Genomic DNA, 23,447 nt, shown 5'->3' on the forward strand with positions numbered 1-23,447 from the left:
GTTGTGGCAGACACCGGCCTCTCTATCCCCGACGCTCAAGGGTGTCGAGAGAAGGTTTTATGTACCCCAGTCGGGGCACGAGCACCTCTATTCGCACCTGGTGCCGGGTTCTATGGTGGCCCAGGCAGCAGCCCAGAAGGAGGAGCTGGGACAGCCTGGCCCTTCTCCAAAAGCAAAGGACCTTAAGCGTATGGACCTAATGGGACATAAGGTCTATGCGACGGGGGGGGGGGGGGGTGGAGGGGTGTAATTGCGCATCACCAACCGGCAGGCAATGCTCAGTCGCTATGCCTGTAACACCTGGCAAGTGATGGACAGGTTCCAGGACAGGTTGCCCCAGGAGGACAGGCAAGAGTTCTCTGCCCTGGCCACGGAGAGCAGAACGATAGCACGCACTGCTGCAAGCGTCCCTGGATGCAGTAGATTCGGCAGCCAGGACAATGGCGTCTGGTGTGGTAATGCGGCGTAACGCCTGGCTGCAGGTTTCAGGGATTCCGTTGGACCTTAGGTCACTATTCAGGACCTGCCATTCCACAGGAAGGCTCTGTTTGCAGAGAATACCAACTCCAGGCTTCTCAGCCTGAAAGATACCAGGTCGACTCTTCAGTCGTTGGGTATACATACGCCAGCTCCCCAGTGCAGACAGTTGCCGAGTAGGCAGCCACATAGGGCCCAACCACAGGCCACGTGGCCTGACTATTGGCGACGTAGACCCTAAGGTCCTACGGGGGGTTTCGCCCATGTGCAGGGCCTGGTGCAATAGGCACCGTCGGCCCCGCCCAGATGCAGGCAGGGGCACCGCTCAGCCCCCTCCCAGTCTAGCCAAACAGCCATTTTGAAGGTGCGCTCGGGGACCGCATACCGACACCCACCATCTCCCCCTGTTTGGGGACTGGCTGTCCCACTTTGCCCAGGCCTAGTCGGTCATCACCTCAGACATATGGGTGCTGGACATAATATCACGGAGGTACTCTATCCCCTTCCTGGGCTCCTACTCCTCCCTTCCTCCCTCACTGTCTCTCTTCAGGGACCTGTCTCATGAGGCCCTCCTCAGGCAGGAGGTCCTCGCGCTCCTGGAGAAAGGAAAGGGTCCCTTCCCACTCGTAGAGCAGGGGGTTTTATTCCTGCTATTTTATTATTCCAAAGCCGAAAGGAGGCCTTCAGCCTATCCTAGACCTTGGGGCCCTCAACAAGCATATAAAAAAGGAGAGGTTTCGCATGGTGACCCTGGCCTCAATCATTCCGGTGCTAGACAAGGGAGATTGGTATGGGTACCCAATTTGAAGGATGCCTATTTTCATGTTGCAATTCAGACAAACCACAGGAGGTTCCTCCGGTTCTTGGTATCCCACCAACACTTCCAGTTTGCTGTCCTCCCCTTCGGGCTGTCGACGTCCCCCATGGTTTTTACGAAGTGTATGGCGGTGGTGGCGGCCTTCCTCCAGTGACTGGGAATCCAAGTTTTTCCATACTTGGATGACTGGCTTATCAGGGGTTGGTCAAGAGACCAGGTAGTCGCGCACATAGGTTTGGCGCAGTCTCTCTTTGACAGACTTGGACTCGTCGTGAATGAGGAAAAGTCAAAATTGACACCAACACAGAACATAGAGTTCATGGGGGTGGCCCTGTGCACCAGGACAGGGCACGCTTACCTCCCATGGTCCATATTCCAGGCGATCAGGGCCCTACTATCCAACCTGCAGCGATCCCCATTGTCGTGCATGAAGCTCCTAGGTCATATGGCAGCCTGCACCTATGTTCAGCCTGCACCTATATTGTCAGGCATGCCAGACTGAGGCTCAGGCTGCTGCAGGCGTGGTTGGTGAGATCGTTCAACCAGGCCAGAGACAGATGGGACCTGATCCTGACTGTGCCGCAGAGCGTCCTCACCTCGCTCAGCTGGTGGACGTTAGCAAGCGAGGTGTGCATGGGAGTTCCCTACCGTACGGAACTGCTGTCGGTCCAACTCATCACAGACTCATCCGGCAACGGCTGGGGAGTGCACCTACAGAGTCACAGGATGCAGGGGTTGTGGACCCCCAACAGAGGGGGTTGCATATAAATGTTCAGGAGCTGAGAGCGGTCAGGTGGGCTTGCAAGGTCTTCCTGACCATGCTCTCGGGGAAACTGGTATCAGTGCTGCTGGACAATACGGTGGCTGTTTTCTATATAAACAAACAAAGGGGAACTTGATCGTCCCTGCTGTGTTAGGAGGCGGCTCTCCTTTGGGAGTTCTGCATAGCCCACTGCATCCAGTTACAGGCAGCATGCTTGCCGGGATGCGTAAATATGTTAGCAGACTCACTGAGCAGGTCCTTCAGAGTCCACGAGTGGTGCCTGAAGGAGGAGGTTTTAGCACAGCTTTTCCAGATGTGGGGTCATCCCCTGGTGGACCTGTTCGCTACCAAGGGGAGCAGGAAATGTCCCCAGTACTTCTCCCTCCTGGGTCTGAGAGCAGGTTCGAAAGGGGACACCCTGACCTCACTGTGGCCTCGAGGGGTGCTTTATGTATTTCCCCCGTTCCCACTGGTTCCCAGGGTGCTTACCAGGATCAGGCTGTTCAAATCCCGGGTAATCCTGATAGCCCCAGACTGGCCCAGGAAGTTTTGGTACCCCATCCTGTGGGAAATGGTGGTGGCCAGACCTTGTTGTCTGCCACTGACCCCAGACCTAGTCACTCAGACCAGGGAGGGCGTCATCCTGTACCACCCGGATGTCAGGTCCCTCCACCTCACGGCGTGGCTCATCCATGGCTGAAACCCCCCCAAGAGGGCTTGTTCGAGGGGGATACAGGAGGTTCTCCTGGGAAGTCAGAAGCCAACCACCAGACAGTCGTACGCCGCCAAGTGGAAGCGGTTTTTGGTCTGGGCTCAGAGTAAGAGAGTATGCCCCTCCCAGACCCCTGTTCCAGTGGTCCTGGACTACTTGTTTGACCTGGGGCAAGCGGGTCTGTCCACACCATCGGTACAGGTGCATCTATCATCTCTGATGGCGTTTCATGAGGGATTGGGGGGTAGGTTGCTGTTCGCTGACCCCCTTGTGAAGAGGTTCCTAAAGGGTTTTGACATTATTTCCCCATGTGAGGGCCCCGGTGCCTCAGTGGGACCTCAACTTGGTGCTAAACAAGCTCTTGGGTCCCCCCTTTGAGCCCCTAGCATCCTGTCCACTGAGGTTCCTGTCGCTCAAGGTGGCATTTATAGTAGCCATTATGTCAGCACGTCGGGTATCGGAATTGCGTGCCCTGAGGGTGGAGGCCCTGTACCTAGTGTTTTCGGCAGACAGGGTTTGTCTGCATCCCCACCTTGCATTCCTCCCCAAGGTGGTGTCGACCTTCCACATGTTGCAAGACATGTACCTCCCAGTTTTCTTTCCCAAGCTCATAAGGAGCTGGTGTTGCATTCCCTTGATGCGAAAAGGGCACTGGCATTTATAAAGACAGAATAAGCCCATTTCGCAAGTCATCTCAGTTGTTTATTGCCTATGCTGAGCGGGTGAAAGGGACGCCGGTTTCGGCCCAAAGGCTGTCGGGGTGGATCTCCTCCTGTATTAGGGAGAGCTACACTCTGGCACACAGGGAGCCACCTTACGTGTTGGCGTATTCCATTAGGGCGCACGCTTCGTCCATGGCCTTTGGGGCCCAAGTCCCGATTCTTGAGATCTGTACGGCAGCTACACGGTCCTCTGTCCATACGTTTACAGAGCATTATGTCCTCACTCAACAGGTGTGGGAGGATTACACTGTGGGTGCGGCAGTGTTGAGTTCTCTTCTGTAAAACAAAACAAAAAAGGGTAAGGGATGAGTGGCACGTTGTAGTGTCATGTACCTGCTGTGCCTACCTGTTATGCGTTCTGTGTTCTGTTCTTTGGTTGCATTTCTGGATTAAAGTTCTCGTTGTCGTTGAATATCGGTGTGATTATTCTGTTAGCTAAAAAGGTGACTCTGACCCCACCTCCGGGAGGTTAGCTTGGTAGTCACCTCGTTCAAATGGACATGACTGAGCAATCACTCGAAGAAGAAAACAGGGTTACTTACCTGTAACTGCTGTTCTTCGAGATGTGTTGCTCATGTCCATTCGATTCCCCCTCTGCCTCCCCTGTGTCGGAGTTTTTCTGGTGAGAAGGAACTGAGGAAGGGGAGGGCCAGCAGGGGTACTTATGCTCCGCTATAGCGGCGCCTCTCCAGGGGGCGACCTGCCGGCTTGACAGGTACCGCTGGGGAAAAAATGCTCCGGGAACCGTGCACGTGGCGTGTGCACCTCGTTCGAATGGACATGAGCAACACATCTCAAAGAACAACAGTTACAAGTAAGTAACCCTGTTTTCTCCTTCGAGAGGTGTCCCTGTGGGTGCTCCACTCAGGTCAAGGTGTGTCCCTGCACCTTTGATCTGATGTTTTCTCAGCAGTGACACCCCCCCATCCCCTCCCCCTGCCGTGCGTGCGCTTTGCCTGCCGGGCGAGCAGTCAGAATATAAATAGCGTGCACACATTCCAGGCTCCTCAGCTCCTTCTCTACCCCAGCCAGAGGCGGAGTACTGCAGTCATCCTGCCCACCTCAGCAACATAGTTTCTTACCCTATGTAACTATGTATCAGTATGTCTACACTAGCTTGTTAATTCAAGCTAGGTAGGCAAATGAGGCGACCGGAGTTGCAAATGAAGCCCAGGATTTAAATATCCTGGGCTTTATTTGCATGTTCCCGTCCGGTCGCCATTTTGAAATTTCACTAGCCCAAACTCACTGCCGCATCGCTACACGTGGCAGTGAAACATTAATTCAAACTAGGTCCTTAGTTTGAATTAACTGTTACTCCTCATTCCACTTAGTTCTAAGGGCTTAGTTTGAATTAATGTCCTTAGAACAAAGGATTTAGTTCAAATTAATGTTTCACTGCCATGTGTAGCCACGTAGCAGTGAGTTTGGGCTAGTGAATTTTCAAAATGGTGACCGGACGGGAACATGCAAATAAAGCCCAGGATATTTAAATCCCGGGCTTCATTTGCAACACCGGTCGCCTCATTTGCCTACCTAGCTCGAATTAACGAGCTAGTGTAGACATACCCTATATAGCTACATATTTTGTTAACATACAGATAGTTAGTAAGTTAGTATCTTTCTTCTTCCTGTTTAAAAAAAAAAACTCCATTTCAACAGGCTCCTGGTTTCTTGTAAAGAGGCCGTCCCCGTGTCTGATGGCCACTCCCAGTGTGTCAGATGTTTGGGGGAGTCCTGTGTCCCCCCTAAATGCGCTCACTGTCAAAATTAAAAGTGTGGACTTGGAAGGACAGGGAACTGCGTCTGAAGCTGTCCCTCCTCCAGGACTAGCTCAGACCTTCCATCGGACTCTGGACAAAACTCTGCAGAGTCCCAGCAAAAACCCTCCAAGTCCAGGAGAAGGCCTGCTTCCTGCACTTGCCCAGGCAGAGGGAAGAAGCACAGACTTTCAGTCTCTTCTGTGTCAGCCACTCTGCAGCTGAGCACTTTTGAGTCTGCAGGCACCTCCAGTACTGGCCATGAGTCGGCAGCTGCTTTACGAGGTGCCGAAGCAAAGGGCTTTCAGCTGCCTGCCTCTCTGAATGCACCCACAGTCCCCTCAGTGACCCCGGTGCCGGCCTCAGGCTCGCAGCCGCCTAGTCAAACAGCAGAAGCGGCACTTCCCTGGGATCCTGCTGCTCCGCTTGAGCCTTGGAAGTTGCGGAGGCTGCCTGCCTGCTCAGCTGCTCTGACTGTCAGGGCACCGACATTCTCCTCAGCTTCCACGGTGCCGTCACCTGCTCACCTCAGCGGAGCACTGCGGTCCCACTCTGCACCAGGACACACGCTGCAGCTTGGCTCTGCTCAGCACCACTTCCACTGGGCAGCTGGTCTCACCATCTTCCCCTCTCCAGGGTCTCCTCTTCTGGAAGGGGGAGAGTTTCACTAGAGCCACAGGTACAAAACTGCCAGTCTCCTGTGATGACTTTCCAGTGGGGAGGAAGATGACTTGGAGAACAAAGGCCTTTCTCCACCCTATTACCCACCTGAGTAAAATACACCTGACACAATTCCCGTGGTATGCCCACCCCTGGATGGCACCACCTAAATCATTCCCTGGGTACCTGCCATACTGGGGTAACTGGGAACACTACAGAGCATGACATACTAATCGTCCTGCTACACGGAGGCAAGTCCACAACCCTCCCCCGCCAACCCTTCAAGTAGAGGTGGACTTTAATGCTGAACCTCTACTGTACATACAAATGGAAATTGCAGGGGATGATTCACCTATGGCCTCTGGGCACCCCCTTCACCCCAACAAGCCAAGCTGCCTACCACATCTACAGATGAACTCTCCCACTTTCAGGACCTCTGTAAAAGAGTGGTGGACGACTTCAGTATTGCTTTGGATAAGTCTCGGATAACCAGCATGAGCTCACAGCCATATTGCAAGCCACTGCTACCTCCAAAATAGCACTCCTCATTAGTGCAGCCATCCTGCAGCCTGCACAAACTATATGGCAGACACCCTGCCTCCATCACACTGCAATATAGGATCTTCCATTTGATGGGCAAAAGCTCTTCGCTGCCAGCACCAATGAGGTCCTCCACTCCATGAAGGACTCTTGAACAGCCCTGAGATCCTTGGGCATACAAACACCTATGCCAAAGAAGAAACAATGCAGGTATCAGACATACCAACAACAGCGATACCCGTTACTCACACCACGCACAGTATCGACAATATGATACTCATTACCAGCAATGCCAGAGACCTAGAGGCCAAAGACATTGCCCTCTACCTTCTGGGATGACCCAGCCCACAGCCTCCAATAAGCAAGTATGAAGAATTGGTTGAGAGCATTGAAAACAATCTACTCTCTTCAGTGCTTATAGTGGCCAACCCATTCTTCACCTTCTGTTTACGACCATTCTTCCATAACTGGGAAGCTATCACTTCAGGCTCTTAGGTCCTAGAGATCATTCAATCAGGATATACCATCCCATTCACATCCACATCCCCCAGCCACCTCCTTCTCCTGTCCCCCTTCTCACGTGCTATTACTCCATTCAGAGGTGCAACGCCTTATCCACCTCGGAGCCATAGAGCCAGTGCCTACTCAGCACAGGGGGAAAGGTTTTTATTCACGTTATTTCTTGACAGAAAAGAAAAATGGGGAATGACGACCCATTCTAGACCTCTGAGGTTTGAACAAATATGTACAAAAACAAAAATTCAGGATGGTCGCTTTTTCCCCAATAATCCCTGCACTGGTGCAGGGAGACTGGTTTTCAGCTCTCGACTTCCAAGACATGTATTTTCATGTTACTATCCACCCAGCACACAGATGCTTCCTCAGATTTACATTTGAGAATGACCACTATCAATACGCTGTCCTTCCCTTTGGTCTTTCCACAGTACCATGAGTGTTTTCAAAGCTACTGGCAGTGGTAACAGCATATTTAAGGAAGCAGTACCTGATAATCTTCCCATTTCTAAACGATTGTCAGCTGAAGTCTCCAACCCATTCTCACGCTCTTCATGCAACATCAGTGACGATGCAGTGCTTCCAAAAGTTGGGCCTACAAATAGAGACAAGTCAACATTAACATCTACCCAACAAATCCACTTTATAAGCACCTTTCTCGACTCCACTACTGATCGAGCCTCACTGCTACAGGAAAGATTCAGAGCAATCTGCAGTCTCATACACACCATTCGTATCTGCCCACAGGTCACAGCTCGCAATTGTCTCTACCTACTGGGACACATGACAGCCTCCACCTTTGTTGTCCCCAATAACCACCTGCACATGAGATGCCTTCAAACCTGTCTAGAGTCGGTATACAAACCAAAATGTCACAAGCTCCTCACGTACCTCCCAATGTCGTCTACGGCAGTCAGATATTCACTATTGTGGTGGACCATCCAGTACACATCTGTGAAGGGGTTCCATTTCAACAAAAACCACCCACAATCACCATCACAACACATGCATCCCTCACAGGATGGGGAGCTCACATAGGAGAAACTACAACGCAGTGACTATGGTTCACTTCCTAAACTACCTTCCATATCAGCCTCTTTGAGCTCAGAGCTATACGCTCTGCCTGCCTCCACTTCCTCCCTGTCATCAGAGGCTGCAACGTAAGGATCATGATGGACAACATATCATGCATGTTCTATGTGAACAGGCAGGGTGGAGCTCGTTCCCACTCCCCCTGCATGGAGGCCATCAAATTCTGGAATTAGTGCCTCAAGCACAACATCACTCTATCCGCCACATACCTACCTGACATCCAAAACACCACTGCGGGCAAACTCAGTTGTTGCTTCCCCGTGCTACACGAGTGGGAGTTGGACAATTCCATCCTACACACCAGTTTCCAGTGCTGGGGGTTTCCCCAGCTCGACCTATTTGCAACAGCCCAGAACAGAAAATGCCCAGAGTCCTGTTCCAGAGCAGGCCTGGGATCCTACTCCAGGGGATGCCTTTTCGCTCCCATGGACCAATATTTTTTTTTACACCTTCCTACCCATACCCATACACAACAGGGTAATGCAGAAGATCAGAACAGACAATTCACATGTCATCTTAATAGCACCGGGGTGGACCAGGCAACCATGGTATCCCTTCCTGACAGGAATGTCAACCAATCCCCCCCATCCGCCTCCCACTCCACTCCACTCCAATCTCCTATCTCAATGCAACAGCCAGATTCTTCATCCCCGCATAGACCGTCTCCACCTCAAAGCCTGGCTACCCAACGGTTCTCTCATGAAAAGCTGGTGTGCTCAGAACCAGTACGCACGGTCCTCCTGCACAGCAGGACACTAACCACACACACTACCTACCTCCAAAAATGGAAGAGGTATGCTGCTTGGTTCACACAAAAACATACCTCCTCAACCTCTGCACCTCTCCACTCCATCCTTGATTACTGGAACTTAAATTCACAGACCCCTCTACTAACTCTGTCCAGGTCCATCTCGCTGTCATCACCATATTCCACACAAAGGTAGATAATGCCACCATATTTGCACATCCAATCACCAAAAAATTTCTGAAGGGCATCCAGGCATGATACCCTGATGTCAGACCACCAACACATCCCTGGGATCTACATCTTGTCCTTAATGCACTCATGCACCAACCTCATGAGCCTTTGGCCACATGATCTCTCTTACACCTCTCCACGAAAACAGCTTTCCTGCTCGCAATCACCTCTGCCAGAAGGATGGGAGTACTCAGAGTTCTCCTGGCAAACCCTCCATATACCACCTTCTTTCAAGATAGTCATGCTTCGCACACACCCTATATTTCTACCCAAAGTACATTCTTCCTTCCATCTAAACGAGCCCATTTACCAAAATGCTTCTCAAAACCACACGCCAATGGTTTTGAGTCTGCCATGGGCACATTAGATATGTGCAGGGCACTATCATTCTATCTACATAGAACTACAGGCTGCCCCTGACTTGCGACACGATCAGCTCTGGGGATAGCGTCGCAAGTCAGAGGCATCATAACTCAAGCCTGCATTTACAACAGGCGTCGTATGCTGTTATAAATGTGGGGCCGAGAACATAAGTTGGGGGATTTCGGCCTCTTCCACACTTATGGAAAAGGTCATAAATTGGGCCATCATAAAGCGGGGGCCTCCTGTAAACTACTTGGAAGGACTCCTAAGCTCTTTGTCTCCACTGTGCTATGATTTTAGGGAAATGCCGTCTCCAAGCAGAGACTCTCTAAATGGATAGCCGACTACGTACGCCTGTGCTACCAGTTCAAACAAATCCAGCCCCCTGACTCCATCAGAGCTCATTCTGCACATTCCATTTCCACATCTATGGCCTTCCTACGCAGTGTTCCCCTTGCCAACATGTGCAAGGCAGCCACATGGGCATCAAATCTCATGTTTGCACAGCACTATGCCCACTTACAGGACACTGCAGCTGACACTAGAATGGGCAGAGCTGTTTTGTCTGCAGCCTTCCAGCCTGATCCGAAGCCCCTACTGTCCTAAGGGACACTGCTTATAGTCACCTTGGTGAAGCACCCACAGGGACATTTCCTGCAGGGCAAGAGAAGGTTACTCACCTATGCAGTAACAGATGTTCTTGGAGATGAGTATCCCTGTGGATGCTCCACTACCCGCCCTCCTCCCCTCTACTTTGGATATGACACTTGTCTGTTGTAGAGAAGGAACTAAGGAGCCCACACTGTGTGTGTGCTATTTATACTCTGACAACTTGTCTGGCAAAGTGCACACATTGCCCTGGGGCAGGAAGGGGGCATTGCTGAGAGAGTCTCTGATCAAAGGCTCTGGGACGCACCTTGACCTGAGTGGAGCACCCACAGGGACACTCATCTCAAAGAACGTCCATTACGGCATTGGTGAGTAACCTCCTCTTTTGCACCTGTGGTCAGTTTCTTAAAGTGAAGGGCAGGAAAGAGAAATGAAGATGAGAAGAGAAGAGGTTTTCAAGATGTGAGGCGGCATTTTCAGTATAGAGGAGACCATATGTATTGGATTTCATAAGATCATGAAGTGAAATAGTGGAGATTTAATAGTTTTATATCTTTGCAGTTTAAGGGGAATATAATAGTAAATTTCTCCAGCTCAAGTTGTTATTTTCCACAGTATATGTGAGCATCTGACCTATATATTGAAATGCCATTTATGTCATATCTGAATATGAATGGCACAAAATCATACAAACAGCTGCTTAAAATGTATGCCTTTCAATCTGTTTCAGATCTGCAATGAATGGACACATTGTTGATATTGTTAATTAGATTAAAGAGAACAGAACTGTTCTAAATAACTGGAATATTTCTGCATTTTCATGGTAAATATGATTTTTATAGTACTTCAACAGTCATAGAAATTGGACCCAATAGGTCCTTACAATTATATCAGTGAAACTATCACACCAGTATTCAGAGAACTTAAAGCTTTATTTGTGCACTTTATTTTTAAACTTTCCTTTTGTTGTAGGGGAAGCACACTTTTGTTAAATCTAGGGGAATATATCTAGTGTAGCTAAATCCTAAATCATGGAAATGAGCTATTACAGTTGAATGCTTAACTTCTGAGATTCCCTGTACTTATCAAGGTTAGCATATAAAGTGCCATTTAAGCACTGAAGGTAACTCCTCTGTGAGATGAAGTCATGGGTATAGTATAGTTGGTTGAATTTTTTTCTTTGTGAGGTTTTGTTTGCAGGGTTTTTTTTAATTAAAATAGCTTTTGTGTCAAAATGGACGGCTTTGGTGGGAAATATCTGTTTCTGCCTATTTTTTTTAGGTTTTCACCGCAAAACCATAACCAATTTTTTCCCACTTTTTGGTAAGCCTGAAAATATTGTGGATTTTGGCCAAAATGTTCTGATTTTAAACAAATAATCAGTTTCTGAATCTTCCATTTGATTAGAAAACTCAAAATTGTGAAGAAAACTTAAAATTTTATTTGATTTTTGTAAAAAAAATGGTAGGAACAAAAACCATTTCCTTTCAATTCATTTACCTGTCCTGGGTAAGGACAAGCATCTTAGCTGTTTCTAACAATACACTTCCATCTAGTAAGACAGCATTTAAGAGAACAAAGTCCTAGCATTGGCTTTTCAACATTGCCATATTTCTGCCAACATGGTTTTGAAATATGGTGTCCAATACACCTCCATCTCCTCTAGTCAATGGCTTTCTTCACCTAGCAATTAACGTCCTGAGGCAACAGATATGTGTCTGTAATTCTAAGAGAATTTAAATGGTCTCTCTTTCTACTCAAACTGAAACTGTCCTCTAGTGATGAAACCCTGAGATTCTAACTCCGTCTTCACTCAAACCAAATTCTCAAGAATTTCAATAGCAATTTGAATGAGTAAGGTCCTCAGAATTTAGGGTCTGGTGCTAGTCTTATTGCCAACAAAGGCAGTGGGAGTCATTCATTTCAATGGGGGTAGAATCTTGGTCCTTCAAACTCTTGGTTTGATTTTTTTTTAAGGTTTTCTTCACAGAACTTCCTTCAGTCACACATGGAATTTATCAATCCAAAGATGAGCTCTACACACAACCTTTATGATAACAGCTTTAAAAAGTGATTCAGTGGGCCAAATTCGAATTCGGTTACATAACTTGAATAAATATAGTTTAAACTTGTTATCTATATCTCAGAATGTAAATAAGTTTGTCTGACTCTATGTGATTTGGATGGGTGAGTCATATTATCCATAAAAGGGACAATGTTGTTGAGTTTTATTGGACTAACATCTGCTGGTGGAAGAGAAAAGCTTTCAGGCTTCACATAGCTCTTCCTCAAGTCTGGAGAAAGTAAGCATAAAGCATCCAAGCTAAATACAAAACAGGGCAGATCGTTAAGCATAAGGGGTTCACGTGCTATAGAAGATCACTTAATTTTAAGTGTGCATTTAAGGTTTAGAAGGCAGTAGGATGTATTGCAAATTATTATGAGCCACAAAACCAGCATCTCTGTTAAGTCCACAGTGTTTAGTGTCTGGTAGAGTTATGAATTTAAATTCCCCAGTTCATCTATGGATGGTGTTGTGCAAGTTTCCTTTGAAGAGAAGAACAGAGAAGTTTCAGATATGGAGTGATTGCTCTGTGAAAAGTTTTCACCCATGGGTAGTAGGTTTTTGTCTTTTATTGCTTTTCAGCATGAGTTCATTCTAGGGATGTTAGCAGGTAGCCATGTACACAAATGACTGATCAGCCTCGGCTCATTGGTTAAGCATAACAGCATACATACACGCACACCCCGTATCAGAGGCAGCAGAGGGGTGAGGCAGAGCCTGCTCTGTAGGATCTGGTGCTCATGGGGAGCAGGCTGAAAAGCTTGCCTGATACAGAGACAGCAAGGGTATGTGTGCATGTAGTTGTTTGGATTAACGTATAGTCATCTGCATTAACCAATAAGACCAGGCATATCAGTTGATTGTTTAAATGACCATGCTCTACCATCCCTAGTGTAAACGTATAACTGCTAAAAAAAAAATAAAAAAAAATTCCAGTGGTTACACATTTACACAAATACATGTTGGTTAACATCCCTAGTTCATTCAAGAGCATAGTAGTTGTTTGCTTTCAGCTTGATGTTCCTGGTGCATGTGGTGCACTGGATGACGTACCCCACGTTTTGCTATGGGCAAGTCAGGACCCATGGATTGAAAGGTGTGTTGTGAGAAGTAGTGATCATTCTGCCAGGGGAGCGATGTTCTGGCTGGGTCTGGTGCCTCTTTCAGTTGGTGTGTCTGTCTCTGGGGAGCTTGTTTCTGATGCTGAGCTTGGAGTTGTTCAAAAATCAGAAGAGCGGCCTGTGTAACTCTGGCATTTTCTTAGGAGGCCAGAGATAGGAAGTGATAACATAGTCTTCAGAATGATTCTTATAGCAATACAGTCAAGTTTATGAAGGTGCATTTGAAAAAAAAAATCTGGAAAATTAAAGAAATCCTGATTTCCCCACATCTCTTGGTATAATTCCACTGGGATCAGTGGAGGTGCACCAGCAGTTAAATCTCAGAGTAATATCAATGGATACTACAGTAAAAGCAGAGGCAACTGATGGAGGACGCAGAGGGGCACTGACATGTGACCACCACCCCCCGACTTCTCCCTGTGCCACTCTGGGAAGGGCCGGGACAATGCACCCTCTGCCCCAGGCACTGTCTCTTCCTGCCCCATTCCGCCTCTTCTGCCAAACCCCTCCCCCAGCGATGCTGCCTAGGGGAGTAGTGCGGTCTGGTGCCTGCAGCAGGGGTTCAGCCCAGCCCCGCACTCACTGGTAGCAGCGGGGGAATGAGAGCAACATGGCTCTGCTCCCCGGGTGCCAGCCGCATCGCTCTGCTTCCCACCAGTGAATGGTGCATGGGCTCTGCCACTCCTGATTATTGTGGCTGACGACCAAAGGGCGGAGCCGCACCGATCTGCTCCACCATGCTGCAGCTGGTCAGTGTGGGGGTCTCGGCCCCTGCTGTGAGTGTAGCTCGTGCACCTAATAGGGAGCTATCTCTTTAAGAGATCCTAGGAGGGGAAGGTAGGAGTGAGTTGTTGTCAGCCAACGGTCAGGGCAGTGAGTCCTTTATGACCAGCTGAAGTTCTTTTAAATTGTGCTTGGTTCTGTTACAGCAACTGAAGGAGTCAGGTTAAAGCTTAAACAGTTACTATTTTATTGTTACAGGGTAAACTTAGTTATTAAATGCTACTACTGTGTTACAGATAACACAGTCACTACAAAGGACAGGACAGAAATTACACTAATAAGTCACTTACAGGTACCATGAAACCCTTTTGGTTCTCTGAGCTCTTATTAAATGCATGCAAAATAGACACCTAGCAGGTATAATTCTCACCCCTGCGTTCCAGACTTGGCGTGGCCAGCGTCTTTCTCTCAATCCCTCGGGAAGAAGTAGGGCGAGGATGGGCGTCTCACAGACCTCGGGAGACAATCAATACCTGCCAGCAGGTGTGGATGATTGGAGCTCAAATGGGGTGAGCTACTGAACCCCTCTTTATACCCCTTGGGTCATGTAGGCTTCTTCCTGGTCTCAAGTGGCCAATTAGGAAAAATGGCTTTGAATGCCAAGTTTCCCACGAAGGGTGCAAAGCATAATTCACACCTGGGAAAATGCAGACAATGGGCACCTCTGGTATGTGATGGGAGAAGATTCCTCTCCTGGGACAGTGCAGGCGTGTCAATTACTGGTACTAGCCATCAGGGAGACGGGAGGCCCCGGGTCGTCAGCTAGCCCATTTACTGTCTGGTTTCTGTTTATGGTAGAGTCAGGGACAGGCAGCACACCTGTGTTCCCAGGGCATCAAAGGCTGACTGCCTTTCTCTTGCTCTCTGGGGGGGGTGGAAACCAAGATGGGGTTCGTGTCTGGCTACAGTTGTGTCTGGGTCAGTGTTGCTAGGTGGATTTAGCACTCCATGCCCAGAACCTTCTGGAACTAGGTGTGGTGGTTTGGGGTCTGCTCCAGTAGGTTCTGTCTCTGGTGCTGGGGTTAGACTCCATGAGCCAGCAGGCAGGGCAGCTGCTTCACTAAGGGCTTGTGCTCTGTGGTTATGTCTGCACAGAGCCCTTAAAGCTGCAGCCTTAGGGGAAAGGGCTTGTGGCAAACAGGAGGCCCTAATGGCCCTGAGCCACCCAGCAGCTGCCCCTGCCTCAGAATTTGCCCAAAATGACTCAGTCTGCTACTCCCACCTAGCACTCCACTGCTCCGAGGGGGCAGTCAGACAGCTCCCAGGAGCCTGCCCGGAGCCAAAAGAGACGCACCCTTCCTGGTCTGGTGCAGAGATCCTGGACCTCACTGAGGTCTGGGGTGACAAGACCAACCTCCAGGATCTCTGCACCAGACGCAGGAACATGGACATCTATGGCTATATGGCCAAGAGCCTGGCCAACAAGGGAAGACATGACTATCATGCGTTTTCCCCAATTACCTGCCATTGCTGTCCATAAACTGGCCCCACTGGTCCCAGATGGCCTACAGGACTATTGAGAAGTACCCCTGCCGGTGGATGTATTTAGCTGCCAGGTGGTTGGAGGTCCAGATGCGGATGTAGGTGCCATCAATAGCGCCCCCTCAGTGGCGGAAGCCCTGTCAACAAAGCCGGAAATGATGTTGCCTAGGTTGATGACCCTGCACAGCAAGACAGTGTTGATGGCCCTCACCACCTGTAGAAGAAGACAAACAAACAAATAGAGAATCATAGGGTGGCCAGGTCCCCAACCCCTTTTCCCCCATACACCAGGAGCAAACCCCCCGACACTTATTCCATCCCCCAGCAGGCCTTTGTGAGAGCGAGACTGAAAAACCTCCTGGGGAGGAGGCTTGCACCACCAGCACCCTCCCCCCACCCTTTTCCCTAGGGAACCCCCTTCCAGCAATACATTTCCCCTCCCCTCCCAGGACAGTAGCCTGAGAGCCCCATATCTGCATGAGCAGAGCCCCAACAGTTGATCTCCCCACGCCAAGATGGTTCCCAATGGATCAGTAGCTTCTAAAGGGTGATGTCAACCCACTTCTGGAGGGGAATGGCAGGTATCATGTGGATGTCCCATTGCCTGAGGGCAGGGGTGAGCCACTCTCAGAGCTGCAGAAAGGTGCCCTTCCTCAGTCAGAAATTCTGGAGCCACTGCTGGTCATCCCACCGCCCCATGACGAGCCAGTCCCACCAGTCAGCACGGGTGTCCAAACACAAGAGACAGCAGTGCACGGTGGGTGGGATCCAACAGCATGAGCTGCACCCGCAGAGAGGCGAGGAGGGTCTCCAAGTGGAGCAGGGGGTTGGGTTCCTGCAGGGTCTGGGAGGCAGCCTGCAGAAACTGCTGCATAAGGCGCAGCACAAGCTGCAATAGCCATCAACTGTCCAGAGGCAGCTCCGGCTCCATGGCTAGAGAGCTGAGGTGTCCACAAGGGCAAACACAGCAGGCAAAAGAAAAGTTCTTTGCTGTCCCTCGAGGAGGTAGGCAAAGGAAGAAAAGCTGAGGCACGTCTGTCCCGGGGGGTCCCTTTAAGCAAGAGCCTCAGCTAGCCTCAGGCAGCAGCCACAGGAAGTAACTGCTGTCCTGATGACCTGCCTGAAGTGCTTCTGGGTGGCCTTACATGCGAGTTAGCGTTCCGTGAGTGTGGACATTCTATTTCAAAATTAGCTATTTTGGATAATTTCTTCTGGAATAGTTTATTCTAAAATAAATGTACAGAGTAGATGTAGCCTGTGTGAGCTGGGAGAAGCTGAGCCAGGAGCAGAGAGCAGGCTGTTGTCCCTGACTCTGAAGCACTCTGCAGCAGGTAGTGATGATGTTAACCCTCTACCAGGGCACAGGGGCAATGTTCTTTATAGCCAGGGGAAACAAGGAGAGAAAACACCACCTTCTGTGTTAGTTGCATGCTCTGAATGCTGTTTTGATTTTAGCCAAACTGGTCTAGTTACTTTCTCAGCTGGTGGGATTCTTCAGCTCCTCTTTAAATGCAGCAATGGGAAAAGAGCCGTTTCTATTCTGTTATTCTCAGCTTGTATATTTCTTGTAGCAGGGTTTTCTTTAAGTCTTTATCCTTGTGAGTTAACTGACTGGTGAGTCCGTGAGCTGGCTGCCTAGCAGTGATCCACAGCGGGGGAAGTGGCTGCCTGCACTCCAACTGAGGATCCCTACAACCAAGTGGAGAGCTGGTTCAGACTCAGCCTATGGTGCAGATTTGATGATCAGAGTCATAAACCGAGACTTTGGTGAACTAAACCTAAGCTTCTGGGATCTCTCAGTCTCTTACTGTTGTGTTTTTAGTTTTGCTTTATTTTTTGTTTTGGACTGAGCTGTTCAAATTTTACTTTTGATTTTGTCTTTACTTATGTCTGTTGAAGACAATGTCGGTGGGTTCTAAAATGGTTCTGTTGTAAATTTAGATTCTTATTTGTTTCTTCATCATAAGATTTTATAAAGTTATTTAATTAAATTCATTTCTTTAGGAGTTTGGGGGATTTGAATGTAGGGAGGCTGACACTTGGCAATTCTTACTGAAATTCCTTAAGAGACTGAACTCTGGGTCTCCAGCTATTTTCTATGGGAGTGGCAGAGGGGAGTTTAGACACTGTGAAGTCTAGCCCACCCAAGGTTATATGTGCGCCAACCCCCCACCACCCACACACTACTCCTTCAGGCTGCCCAGAGGCTCTGGGCTCTTGTCCCTGCTGCCTGCAACATTTGGGGGACACGTGACCCCTTGCACTCCCCTCATGCAGCACCAGTGAGTAAAAGCTTTCACAATCAGCATGTTGTGGGAATGGTGGGGGGAATGTCAAATACTCCAGTTATCGAAGAGTTAACCAGAATAAGTTTGGGAGGGCGTGTAGGGCCTTTTGCTGAGAGTCTGGGCTCCAGGAGAGGACCAGGGATGAGCGGTTTGGGGTGCGATCGGGGCTCAGGATGGGGCACAGGAAAGAGTGCAGGCTCTGGGAGGGAATTTAGGTCTGGGAGCAGGCTAGAGGCAGAGGACTGGGGCACAGGAGGGTTTTCAAGGTGCTCAATCTGGGTATGTCCCTGCAGCTCCAAGTTGGTGGCATGGCTAGGCAGTTAGGGTACGTCTAGACTACATGTCTCTGGCGACAGAGGCATGTAGATTAGACTACCCGGCATAGGAAAATGAAACGGCGATTTACATAATCGCCACTTCATTTAAATTTACATGGCTGCCACGCTGAGCTCCTGGGACGAGGCATACCTGGGATGTCGACAAATGCCTTTGATGTCGACCCCTGCGCGTCCAGACTACCGCGCTGAGCTGACAAACAGCTGATCGGCTCATGTAAATTTAAATGAAGCGGCGATTATTTAAATCGCCATTTCATTTTCCTATGCCGGGTAGTCTAATCTACATGCCTCTGGCACCAGAGGCATGTAGTCTAGATGTATCCTTAGTCTGCATGTTGCCTCCGCCCACAGGCACCTTCCTCTGGCCATGCTAGAAGCCAACCAATGGGAATTGCAGAGACAGTAACTCAGGGCATGGGCAGAGAACAGAGCCCTTGGGGACAGCAGGGGTCTGTTGCTGGTTCTAGGGAGCCACACGGAGCCTGGGAGGGAGCTTGCCACCCCTGTACCAACTGGACTATAAACTGGACTTCCCAAGAAGATCAGAAAAGTCTGTTCATAGAGCTTCCCAGCTGGCAGAGTGCCAGATAAAACCGCTCTGGCTGTAGGATTGTTTAGAGAGGCCTACACAAATACTCACTGTGAGGGGCTCCTCCGCCACACATGTGCATACCCTTTCAATCTGCATTTTATATCACGTTGTTCTCGCTGAAGAAATGACTGTGTGTCTTTGCAGTGGTGGATTAAGGCTTACCTGGGCCCTAGGGATAAAGAACATTTGAGCCCCACACAGCTCTTGCCATGGGACCCCTGGCCCTCCCATTCTCCCAAGGCCCTGTCCTCTGGCTACGCTAGAAGTAGAGCCAGGCTGCTGTGGGGAGCCCTGGACCCTTCACCTGCCCTGGGTGGCATGCCGTAGGGGGTGGGGACACAGACTGGGGACATGCTTTTGGGCATCCTGGTTCCCTGCCAAGGACAGGTGACGCATCCTGCACAATACCCCAGGTTCACTGGGTGGCTTTGAACACAGCCTGGGGTGACCATACATCCTGTTTTGATCAAGACAGTCCCCTTTTTAGGCCTTGCCCTGGATATCCTGACTTTTTGGACAAAACTGGACATTTTTCCTGTTTGCTCCTTGCAAACAGGACCAATGCCCAGTTTTACCAAAGAGGGGCTCAGAGGTGGATGAGTGAGTGGCGGGTCTTGGGACAACCCTTCATGGGAGTGGGGTGGGGAGCTCAGGTGAGTGGCTTGGGCCACATGGAGGAAGTGGGGACATATGGTCACCCTACTACAGCCTAGTTCCACTTTCCAGTCTGTCCAGAGGGTGGGACTAAGGGAGGAAGAGGAGGAGCAGAAGGCCGGGCCACAGGTCAGTAGCCCCCCTCTACTATATGGGTTCAAGCACTCCTGCTGGGGCCATCAAATTGGTCAGGGCCCTTGGCAGAGGCTGTGTGGGCATATGTGTTACTATGCCACTGATGTGACCAGTGAAAAGGAAGGAAAATGTCCCTCTTTTCTGTTACCATTGTTATTGTGATTAAAGCCATATCTCTAGTGCGATAAGAAGAGGTTTACCTGTAAATTTGGGTGACTTTGTCAGATGGTCCTTTGGTGAGCTGGAAATGTAATGCATTCTTATAAAGAAAAGCAAAATAAATTATAGTAAATTAAGTGAAATACTACCTTGAAAGTATTTTAACCTCTTCTGCTTTCTTTTTTCATTTAGCAAAATAAAATAAAAAACCTCCCAATCTCAGAGATACAGTTCACTGTGTGCTAGTACTAGTTCATTATCTACGGACACAAAGTTTTTACAACTTGTTCTCTGATTAAAGTTGGACTGTACTTGTTACTACCATGCAATATCTCATTCCTGAAAATGTTTGTGTAGTTCTTACCTCTCTCAGGCTTAAAACTGAGGCTTTTTGAAGATATCACAGCATGGCAGAATCACCTTATTTCAGCAATGCACTAAAAATAAAGTTATTGAAAGTCCAGTAGGACTTTGGACCTTTGCTGCTTTGCAGTTAATTTTGGGACTACACTTCTTGATCTTTAGGTCTGATTTCAGACCTTTAAGGGATAGCAGTAGTCACATCTGGTATTATGTTAGTCATATATGGAACTCATTTAAATTGAGTCTCCTAATCCATATCATTCATTGCTAACACTATTGTGACCTTAACTACTAATGACACAGTCAACCCTGATGCAGAACTATATTTAGATACAGAAAACATCTTACAGGCCTGACAAAAGTGAGAGGTCTAACATTTTATGTTGTTTGGTTTTTAATATAATTATTGTCCTCTTCAGAAATAGAACTGTCACAAAGGAAAATAATTAACAAATTTCCACTTGCATTTTATTATGAAGATAAATGTGGGGTTCTGGTTTGAGTGAGCTCCTCTGTTTTTTATACACATATTTGAAAACACATTATGAAGTAAGTTAGACCTCAGAAGTAATTTAAGTTGTCATAACAGCATGATAAAGTACAATGTTTTTTCTAAAACTCTATCACTATCAATGAAAAATTAATGCATAGTGGCTGTGTCTAGACTGGCAAGTTTTTCCGCAAAAGCAACTGCGGAAAAACTTGCCAGCTGTCTACACTGGCCGCTTGAATTTCCACAAGAACACTGATAATCTCATGTAAGAAATCAGTGCTTCTTGCGGAAATACTATGCTGCTCCCGTTTAGGCAAAAGTCCTTTTGTGCAAAAGATTTTGCGCAAAAGGGCCAATATAGACAGCTCAGATTTGTTTTGCGCAATAAAGCCCCAATCGCGAAAATGGCTTTTGCCATTTTGCTTTTGCGGAAAAGTGTCCGTGCCAATCTAGATGCTCTTTTCTGCAAATGTTTTTAACGGAAATCTTTTCCGTTAAAAGCATTTGCGGAAAATCATGCCAGTCTAGACGTAGCCAGTCTGTGCTCTCCAAAAAAGCTCAAGGCACCTAACTGCAAGTGCAATTTAAAGGGAGCTGGATGTCTAATTTCCTTAGGCCCCTTTGAATTTCCCAGCTTTAAACTGCGTCCGTTATTTACACAGGCTTTAACAAATCCATTCTGCTGCCTGTGTATCTGCACTTCACTAACACGCAAGTGTTAGTTAATGTATCTGGAGCCTATATATGCCAACATCTTGAGGTTTGTCCAAAAGCTTCAAGGCTCCATTGGACAGATGAAAGACTCAATGCCAGCCTGGAGCAAATGGCAGAATCCAGGTTAAGTGAAGTTTTACACTTGTGTACGCTTTTGCAGGATTGGACCTATATATACATATGTAATTAAAAATGCAGTTTAAGATTCTGCAACTGCATCTGCTTCTACTTAAGTAAATAGCAGACAATCTATTGAATGCCATCATGCAGGAGGGGAGCTAATACAACATATTAACAAAGTGTCAGACAAAGTATTCAATAACTTCCCTATTCCTATCAAATGCAAAGCTGAACACTAACCATGCCCTATGTATAAGCCTGTTCAGATAGGCAGACCTTCCCTTGCAGCCATGAAGGCCAAGAAACTATGGTTCTTTCATGCCAACCTGAAACTACTGCAAAAATTAAAAAAAATAAAAAAATAAAAAATGTGTAAGATACACTGAAAACATCAGTGAAATATGATTGACACAGTTTTGGATGGATTGGTAAATAGCTGGTGCCCAAGTTAAACAATAAAAAATGCTCTTCTATTTATGTTGGCTGTGTCTACACTGGGCCACTTATTCCGGAAAATCAGCCGCTTTTCCGGAATAAGCTGCAAGCTGTCTACATTGGCCCTTGAATTTCCGGAAAAGCAATACCGCTCTACTGTACAAAATCAGCCGCTATTCCGGAAAAACTATTCTGCTCCCGCTTGGGCATAAGTCCTTATTCCGGAACACTGTTCTGGAAAAGGGCCAGTGTAGACAGCCCAGTAGTCTTTTCCGGAAAAAAGCCCCGATCGCGAAAATGGCGATCGGGGCTCTTTTCCGGAAAAGCACGTCTACATTGGCCACAGACACTTTTCCGGGAAAAGGGCTTTTCCGGAAAAGCAGCCTGCCAATGTAGATGCTCCTTTTCTGGAAAAACTGAAAACGGAATAGTATTCCGTTTTAAGCAGTTCCGGAAATTCATGCCAGTGTAGACACAGCCCATGTGTTTATCTAAAATCACTTGCAAGATTTCCTGAGGTTGCTTTCATGTTGTGGTTGGCTAATTTGGAATTATGTGAGACCTTGATCATTGTTTGTTCATTCTGTGTCCTTTATTATTTCTATACTTGTTGTGACGGACTCCCCACCCCTATGGTTTATGAAATGGACTCATGGACATGAATATACATAACTCAAAGGTGGTTTGAGCGAATTATTTCATGTAACCCATCGATCTTCATGTCATGATCTGCTGGTTCTGTTTATCTTACTCTGTAGTATATATCACTTGTGTGTGTGAAATTAGACACATGGAGTGGGGAATACTTGGTGAGTTTCAAATGTGTGAATGGGAGACACGGAGGGTGTTACCTGCAACTTCTAGATGAGCCACTGTTAAACAATCTTTTGTCCTTAAGTCTGAGAAGTGGTTGGTAGGGAGTGGCCTCACCTCCTTAACAAAAGGAATAGGAAAGCAGAGGCCTAGGTCTTTTGGCTGGGCTGCACCTGAAGGAAAGGGCCAGGGACCCCAGGGTGTGGAAGAAAGCCTTGGTTTGGAGGGGCAGCTGGAAAAGAGGCATTAGGGGGAGTTTGATTAAGTTTGTACTGAGGTTTCAGTGGAGAACTAGCCAAGCAAATTTCTTTTGATTTGTAACCTACTTTGCTCTGCCTGTTTTCACTTATTACTACTTAAATCCTCATGCTTCAACTTAATAAAACCATTTTTATATTCTATCAAACCCAGTGTAAGGGATTGTCACCTGGAGGGGTGGGGGAACCAGTGTGCACATTCCTCCTTTCATTGTTAAAGATGACTTACCTAATTCCTTGGGGTCTGATCTCATCTGGGGAGTGCTCTCTCAGTAGGCTGGGCCCTTAACTGCACTCTCCTTGGACCTGGAGTGGTTCAGTGTCGGTACTGCTTTTCAGTGGGGGCAGGGACCTCAGCTTGGGGCCTTGGCTGGGGAAGACCAGCAGAGCTGGCCCAGCAGGACTGGGTGGTAAGGAACCCCAGAGAGCAGGAAGGTGAGTGGCAGTGGCCGTGTCAGTATCCCAAGGGGTCGTCTGTGACTGCACCCTGTCACACTGGTGTCTTATAAGGGGCTGCAATTTTATCCAGCTAAAATATAACAGCATTTTTTTTTTAGAAAATCATGAAAAATAGTGTAAGAAGCAGAAATGCTAACTTTTTCATGGACAAAACATAATGCTCAGTATT

The sequence above is a fragment of the Pelodiscus sinensis genome, chromosome 4 (assembly GCF_049634645.1).
Source record: "Pelodiscus sinensis isolate JC-2024 chromosome 4, ASM4963464v1, whole genome shotgun sequence".
NCBI lineage: Eukaryota > Metazoa > Chordata > Testudines > Trionychidae > Pelodiscus > Pelodiscus sinensis.